Here is a 9,334-nt window from a genome sequence, read left to right as displayed (position 1 = left end):
GTATTATGAGAATGATGTTCAAATACACGAGTAAGTTTATTGGAATTGAACCAGTCTGATACTTTGTTAATTTCATAATTAAAAGTATTGTTTAAAGAGTTAAGGTTTTTGTGAGAATAAAAGAAAGAAGGGGATGTATTAATAATATTTACATAAAGAAGATATAAGAATGGACCTAAGATGGAACCTTGAGGAACATCGCAATGAATTAAAAGATGAAAAGAATGTAAATTATTGAATGTAACGTATTGTCTTCTGTTTGTTAAATAATCTGTAAACCATAAGAGTGGCTGACCCCGAATTCCATAATGACTGAGTTTGGAGAGTAGAATAGCGTTATTGAGCGTATCGAATGCTTTACTTAAGTTACAGAATATACCTATAACATGTTTTTTGTTCGCTATGGCACTTGTAATTTTGTCTTAAATTAAAATTAATGCTAGGCCAGTTGAGTAATTTTTCTTGAAGCCATATTGATTTGAATTGAGTATTTTGTGTTTAGTGATCAATTTATGTAGCCTATTATGAACGATTTTTGTCTAAAATTTTGGATATACTTGGAAATAGGGAAAGTTAGTGTCAGTTGGATTGATTAAATTGCGTAAATGTAATTTGTAGAGGTGATTGCGTGTTTGTATTGATTTCATTATTCAAGGATTCCTGGGTTAATTTCCCTTATTGCCTAAAGGGATATTGTTTTTTCTTCCCCCTTTTCCCCTTTTTTCTGTTGCATTTTTAAGTTTTATATTTGTAGATGTGTTTGTGTATGTGTGTAGTGAGTATGTCTGAGAAACAAAGTTATGTGGAATCTTTACAATCTATTGATTTACAAACTATTTATGAATATCTGTCTACTGAGAAAAATGAAAATGAATACAATTATGGGCCTTCCCAGTCTTTTTATACCCCAGATAAATTTAATGATTACAGTAAAAACAAAATTAAAAGACTGTAATTGTATTGTATTAATTGTATGTTACTTATACAAACGATATGTAAAAAAAACCAACTCCAGAAAGACATAAAAAATACAAGAATTTCAGAAACAAGGTGGCTGAAGAAATTAAAGAAACAAAGAGAGCATATTTTAAAGGTAAATTTCAAAATGCTGCCGGCGATATGAAAAACACATGGAAAATATTCAATGGAGTACTGGGTAGGGGTGTAAAGAAGAAGGTGCTACCAAGTTCAATTCAGTGCAATGATGCAATGACAAATGGGACAGCGGCAATGTGTAATGCTTTTAATAAATACTTTGTAAATATAGGCCATACACTGTCTTCTTCTTTTGTAAATTCTGGGGACTGTATGCAATATGTAATAACAATTAATTCATCTGCATTGTTTACTCCGTGTACACCAAAAGAAGTTATTAATATTGTTTCTAACTTAAAAATGGCAAGAGTTCTGGTTTTGATGGAGTGGATATCACATTGGTTAAAAATTGTATTCATATTTTATGTTACCTAGCTTTATGTGATATTATCAATTTATCTTTAAATACTGGTGTTGTCCCAGACAAACTAAAAATTGCATAGGTTATTCCTATTTATAAAAATGGATCAAATAATAATTTATTAAATTATAGGCCCATATCTATTCTTCCTATTTTTTCAAAGATTTTAGAGAAATGTGTATATAGCCGTGTATATAAATTCTTGGAAAAGTGCCGCAATATCATTACTCCCAAACAATTTGGTTTTCGAGCGGGACACTCTACATCTTCTGCCATCACTGAGTTTATTCATAAAGTTACAAATGCCTTTGATAATAAAGAAAAAATGATTGGCCTGTTTTTAGATCTTAGCAAGTTTTTTTGATTCTCCTGATTACTCTATTTTATTTAAAAAAATTGGAATGTTATGGTTTTAGAGATATTGTACTGGAATGGTTCAAAAGTTATTTAAGTAATCGCAAACAATATGTTGCTTAAGAAAAATGTCAATCACAGATAATGGCAATAAGATTTGGAGTGCCCCAGGGCTCAATTCTTGGGCCATTATTATTTATTTTATATGTAAATGATTTTGCAATGTTTCAAAAGTGCTAGAACTGATATTATTTGCATATGGTACTAGTGTGTTTATGTCCCATCAAGATATTGTGTCTCTTCAAAATATGTTTAATACATAATTTGCTCAACTGGTTGATTGGTTATATATAAATAAACTTGTAATCAATATTTAAAAAAACATTTCATGATTTTTACCAAAAAAAACATTGATGTTACCCAAATTAGGGTTAGAGTTAAGGAATCTGTTGTTGAACAGGTCACACCTTTAACAATTTTAGGTGTCACAATTGATGATAAATTAAATTGGAAGGAACACACTGGTGTCGTCTGCAATAGATTGGCTAAACATGTTGGTGTATTTTATGAATTGAAATTTTTTCCCAAAGAAATATTGATGATTTTATATAATACATCAATATTACCCCATTTAAATTATTGTATTCTTGTATGGGCATGCTCTAGTATACAAAATACAAATAGGCTTTTAATTTTACAAAAGAAAATTATATCGCACAGCCAATACCTTGCCCATACTATACCTCTTTTTTTACAACTTAATTTTTTTAAAGTAAACGATATTTATGTTTATCAATGTGCAATTTGTATGTATTTATGCTTTAAAAAACTTTTACCAAATACTATTTTACAATATTTTCAACTTAATAAGAATATTCATGGCCACCAGACCAGGTTTTCAAATAGTTTTCATATTCCAGGAATTAGGACACGAGTTTCCCAAAATACAATATTTTTCAGGGGTTCAAAAATTTGGAATGACATACCCATAGATATTCGACTGAGTCCATCGCTAAATAGTTTTAAAAGAAAATTTAAACTGTACTTGGTAAAACAATACTCAAGAGCAGGGGCAGATCCACGTAGCGATTATTTAGCCCCCCAAAACGATAACAAAAATAGGATAATAACGTAAAGTTAACCTTTATAAAACAAAAAACAAAAGCCCCCCCCCCCCCCCGCTTATTCGCCGGCCGGCTGAGTCGGCACAAAATGTTGTATTAAGATTTGGCTACCCCCCCCCCCCTTGACGCCGTCTGGATCCTTTGCAGGCGCGGATTAAAAGAAGGGCTGACGGGTCAACAACAACGAAATATTAAAAAAAAAGTTCTCGCGAATTAGGTGAAAAAAAACAAAAATAGTGGTCTCATCCCCCCCCCCCCTGCTTATTCACCGGCTGACTGAGTCGGCGCAAAATATTTCCTGAAAAATTGGACCAAAAAAAAAGTGCCTCCTACCCCCCCCCCCCCCCCCCTCCCGCTTATTCACCGGTGGCTGAGTCGCAACTAATATTTTCTCACGGATTGGGCCCCCCTCTTCCCGCCGGCTGGATCCGCCACTGCTCAATAATGCAATAACCTATATTCTTAATGTTTATCAGACAGAACAGTGTGTGTTGGTGTGTATGCGAGAGAGTGTATGTGTGAATGCAAATTATTTCCTTTTTTTCTTCCTTTTATAACAAATAACAAATTTAAATAATGTACTTGGTTTTTTATACAATTACTGGAGACAGACTTTTACACAAGGCCCGGCCTTCCTGTCTAGTCTCAAAATACTTTCATTAATGTACATGTTTTAAATGTTTTCCCCTTGTTCATTATGTCTTCTCCACTTGTGTTATCCTCATGTTATATATTGATACATGTATTATATTCTAACTTTTATATGTTTGTTTTCCTTTGTATATTTTTAATGAAAGTATTGAATAAAGTGAACTTGAACTTTAACTTGAACTCTTTTCATAATAAAATTACAATATGTTGCGAATAACGTGTTACTAAAACATATCATTGAAATCACAACGGTATAATTTCTGGGTAGAAAAAGACCCAATCACACAAAGACAAAATACACCTCCCCAGTAGTGAGTTCTTATATAAGATTTTGTGAAGACGTGTTGATACCTGAGAAATGTATTAAGATGTCCCCAAATAATAAACCATGGGTAGATAAAACATGTAAGTCATTCTTGGAAGACAAATTGAATGCCCATGACAGAAATGATATTGAGCAAAGGAAAGAAGTTCAGAGAGAGTTTAAAAAGTACATACGTAAGAGGAAGAGAGAGTACGGGTCTAAAATGGAACATAGCTTAGGTACAGGAGACTCTAAGAAAGCATGGGGAAGTTTTAGGAAAATTACAGGGTACCAAAAAAAAAACACTCTCGCATTGTCGTAAACCCCAAGTTGTTTGTCGAGAATTTGAATAACCTTTTTTCACGTTTTGAAAGTAGAAGTTGACAGGAATATGATGAAGTTGTCAAACATTAAAAATGCGGCTGTTTATGTAGGTAACCCCTTTTAATTAGCTCAGGGAAAATCCACCTCCCCTGCCTTGCATAGATGGCATTGGAAGGTGTAGCGAGCCTCCATTGTAGCTTTACTTTGAATCTATTGTTATTAGCAAGCTAAGAAACACTGACATGATGAGACAAACCAACAAAAACGGATACCGGCCTGGTTGTCGCCCGGGTGAACAAGAATCGCGTCCCCCAGTGACAAACCAGGCTGAGGTCGGAAAATTGAATAATGGTGTCGAATCCAAATCTAGAATTAAATTCATAGATTGCAAAACAGCAACTCTAATATCGAGTTTTAATGTTCGGTCCCTCAAATCAAAGGAGAAGATGGGAGAACTAACAGCACTAGCTGAAGAAAAGAGAATAGACATTCTGTGTATACAGGAACATCATATCTATCATGAAAGTGCGGATATTCAGATGAAGGACATGGGCAAAGGTTGGGTACTAGCTATGTCTTTAGGCACAAAGAATATAGTGAACAGCACAGTTGGAGGGGTCGGTATATTGATGAATCCTTTAGCTTATAAGTCACTGGAATACCTTGAAAAGGGAAAAGGTGAGTTCTCGCATACTTTTAGCCAAGTTCAGTGGAAATCCAGCTCCCGCCGATATCACCTGCTACAGTCCAACCAACTGCTCCCCAGACAATGAAGCTATACATTTCTATAGCTTACTGTCTGATGTAACTAAAAAGATCCCTCAGCACAACATGAAGATTATCTGTGGTGACATGAATGCCCAGGTTAGCTCTATACACAGCCAGGGTTTTTCTTTTGGCAATAGGACTAACAGAAATGGGCAGTACCTGCTGAACATGACATTCGAATGTGACCTGATTGCGTGTAACACACGCTTAATTCCAAAAAGCCAAAGTAAAGTTGTGGACATTTACATCCCCAAATAAGTGCGCAATCTTCAAGGCCTTGAAGCAGCACTTTTCTTGGAAGAAGAAGAGCCAGGCACAATAATTCTTGATGCTTCTCAAGCTTAGCTGCATTCTGGTGGAGACAATTCGATGGTCTGAGTTCAAGAGGCCAAGAGAGTTATAAGCTTTACAGTCTTTCACACTATTTCTTCACTTTATGTTCACTAGGATATAGTGAACATAAAGTGAAGAAATAGTGTGAAAGACTGTAAAGCTTATAACTCTCTTGGCCTCTTGAACTCAGACCATCGAATTGTCTCCACCAGAATGCAGCTAAGCTTGAGAAGCATCAAGAAGGTAAAAGCCAAACCAAACCTTCCTCATGACTGGCAGCTCTTTAAATCAGATTGTAGTATTAAGGAAGCATATACAGTGGAGGTCAACAACAGATTTGAGGCCTTGTATCAAGTATCGAGAATCCTACAGCAAATGAGATCTATTCCGCACTAATTGAAGCTCACGAAGGAGCAACCACGAAATACGTACCAAAGAGAAAGGGCAAAAAGAAACGGGTTCCATGGGAAAACGAAAAGATCAGAGAGAAACGGAAATGCTTTAAGGCAGCATATAATAACAAAAAAAAGAATGGCGCACCAACTGCCAAACACGCAGAAACACTTGACAAAGACAAGTAAGATCTCCAGGATGCATACGATGAAGAGCAGTCAAATTACAAAGCTCAAAAATGCACAGAGATCGAGATTGGTGCAGTCAAACAGCAGACTAGGAAAGTATGGGATATTGTGAAAGAGATCACTGGAAAGACCTCGACCCTAGTTGATCAGCTTAGAGGTAAAACACCCCAAAAAAGACTAAACCAGGGGAAAGATCACTTTTCCAATCTTCTTGGTCAACCTCCACCAGATAACAACACCCCAGTAATGAAGATGGTCCAAGAGACACTCCCAATTAAAACAAGCAAATTTACCATTGGAGAACTCAAAGTGGCAGTTACCTCCCTCTCCAATAATAAATGCCCAGGTGTGGATGGAATCCCAGCAGAGATATGGAGTCTGGTGCCCTTGACCAACAGCTTTTAGAAGTATGTAACAGAACACTTATCCATGGCGAGAAACCAGACCTGTGGTCTAGGAGCATAATAATCCCTGTACCCCAAAAAAGGAGATCGCAGTACACCTCAAAAGTACCGTGGGGTAGCATTGAGCCCAGTAGCTGCAAAAGTGTTCAACAAAATGCTTTTGAATAGAATCCGTCCTCGGCTGGAACCCCTTCTCCGCAAGAACCAGAATGGATTCCGTCCAGGAAGAAAAAGCAAAGCATCTGACAGCAGTGCTTACGTTCGTGGATTTTAAGAAGGCCTTTGATTCAATCAATATGAAGAAGATGTTAGACATCTTAAGAGCCTACGGAACATCACACACAATAGTTACAGCAGTAGGGGTGATGTACAACGACACCACAGCTCACATACGTTCATCAGATGGTGTACTGACTCCTTTACCATCTTAGCAGGAGTGCTTCAAGGAGATACCTTAGCACCAGACCTATTCATCATAGCATTTGATTATACTCTAATAATGGCTAATGACGGGTTCGAGGATCTATTGGCTTCAACCTACAGGAAAGGAAAAGTAGCAGATATCCTGCTGTAATGATCACAGATACCGACTTTGCTGATGATATTGCACTAATTCCAGACAATCTGGAAAAAGCACAGAAGCTCCTAGAACAAGTAGAGTCTGCAGCAAGCCAAGTCGGGATTACAAATAAACAGTACTAAGACAGAATTCATTATGTACAACCTTCGTGAAGGCGAGATTTGTACTGCTGACAGGACAAAGTTGAAGCAGATCCAAGATTTTCAGTACCTTGGCTCATGGGTTGATCAGTCAAAACAAGATCTGAATGTCCGAAAGGCGAAAGCCTAGACGGCTTTGAACAAGCTGACAGCCATTTGGAAATCAAACCTCGATAGATAACTGAAAGTCCGCTTCTTTAGTGCTTCAGTGGAAACTGTACTATAGATCAGAAGCCTGGACATTGATGAGTAGCCTGGAAAAACAACTGGATGGTTGCTATACATGACTCTTGAGAGCAGCACTAAATGTCAACTGGAGGAACCACATGATCAACATAGAGTTGTATAGGGACATTACACCGATCTCAGACAGACTGAGAGACCACCGCCTCCGTTTCAGTGGTCATTGCTGGAAGAGCAAGAGTGAAATCATTTCACAACTGCTCTTCTGGGAGCCCTCAAGGGGCAAACGCCCCATAGGGCGCCCAACAATGACTTACATAGACCAGTTAGAAAAAGACACCTGTCTCTACCAAGTCAGGAACTCCCGCAAATCATGGAGAATAGAACTGAATGGATAAAGCTTGTCAAATCAGTGCGAGTACGCTCGACCTAGTAGTAAGGAGGAAATTCCATCACATGTTACAGAAGAAGATAGAGTAGTCATCGACGAACAGGATGTTAGGAAGGCGTTATACCCTGTTAAGTGAAGGAAAGCTATGGGTCCTGATGGATTAGGTGGTAAAGTTTTTAAGTCATGTTGTCAGCAGCTGTCAGAGGTTTTTCACATGCTTTTTCAGTGGTCGATGGATATCCATTCAGTCCCATTGCTTTGGAAATCAGCCATTATTTTACCAGTACCAAAAATATCAAAACCAAAAGATTTGAATGATTGCCGACCTATAGCATTAACACCAATAATCATGAAATGTTTTGAACGTGTCGTTAAAGGTATCTTGATGGAGAAAACAAAGGTATTTACTGACCCACTGTAGTTTGCCTATAAAAAGAATAGGGGAGTTGATGATGCTGTTGCTGTTTTGTCACATACAATTTTAAGTCACCTTGAGAAACCTAAGACATATGTAAGGGTGTTATTCATTTATTTCTCCTCTGCTTTCAATACTCTGCTTTTTATTAAAAACAGAGCCATTTTGATAATAGCCTTTAAACAAGGCCACTTGTCTGATAGAAGCCGAGCGACTAAAACGAGACTAATCGCGAAAACCGGAGTGAACGAGAGAGCGAGAAGCCCTTCCAAGTAGCCTTTATCAATCTGGTTTGGATTTCTTATGTTAACCATTGTTTCCGACTGGAAATCGCTTTAGAAAATGGAGCGTCCAATCAGCGAACGTATCCTCGCACGACGTCAGCATATAGTATCCATCACACACACAGACACACACACGCACACTCACACAGTAGACTCTACGTAGTACGAACATGGACCTACTATGAACTATTACGTACGTGCTAAGACCACTGACCTCTACATGGAACGAATCACGAACTAAGCCAACTGGGAGATCGCCGTTATGATTGGTCAATAGATCCAAAGTAGGCGTATTGGCATGATAATATGTATCTATGAATAATTCATGCAGAGCAGTGTAACCTACTTTCCAAAAGGCCTCGTGACATTCGTCACTCGGTCGCGCGTTCACTCCGGGTATCTAGACTCATCTCAGCCGCTTAGCCAGAGTCACGAGGCCTTGTCAAAAGGCTATTTTGATAATGGCTCTGAATAGAGCTTTCCAGCCGTTTTTTAATTCTTGATTTGTATTATTTGTAAATTGTATTCTTGTATGTATTGAATTTTTTATACGGAAAATAAAACCAAACCAAACCAAACCATATAATTATCAATAAGCTGTATCATGACATGAATATTAAACCAAACCTGTTGCTTTGGATAGGTGACTTCATGTAAAAGAGGTCTCAGAGAGTGAAGTGTAAGGATATTCTCTCACAAAGATTTTAAACACAGGTACTCCGTAAGGTTGTGTCCTTCTCGCCTACATTATTTACATTATTCACAAGTGAAGTAGAAAACCAGACAAATTCCTGTTTGAAAGTTGCGAAAAATGCAGATGACACTTGCATGATTGGTATGATTACAGATAGGAACTAGAAATGCAATCGTGTCACAACGATGTGCGTGCAATGACGCCATGTTTCTACGTGTCAAACGAAGGAGCTACTCTCGGACTATCCAGAGCAATATGAAAGAAGTCTGTAGCTTCTGTGATAGTGGAGATAGTTAGGGCGAAAGAAAGGTCACCAAAACGGCCCGAAACGGAAAAATTGGTGCCTGG

The sequence above is a fragment of the Strongylocentrotus purpuratus genome, unplaced genomic scaffold, assembly GCF_000002235.5.
Source record: "Strongylocentrotus purpuratus isolate Spur 01 unplaced genomic scaffold, Spur_5.0 spur5_scaffold_9, whole genome shotgun sequence".
Classification (NCBI taxonomy): domain Eukaryota; kingdom Metazoa; phylum Echinodermata; class Echinoidea; order Camarodonta; family Strongylocentrotidae; genus Strongylocentrotus; species Strongylocentrotus purpuratus.
This window is presented reverse-complemented; position numbering follows the sequence as displayed.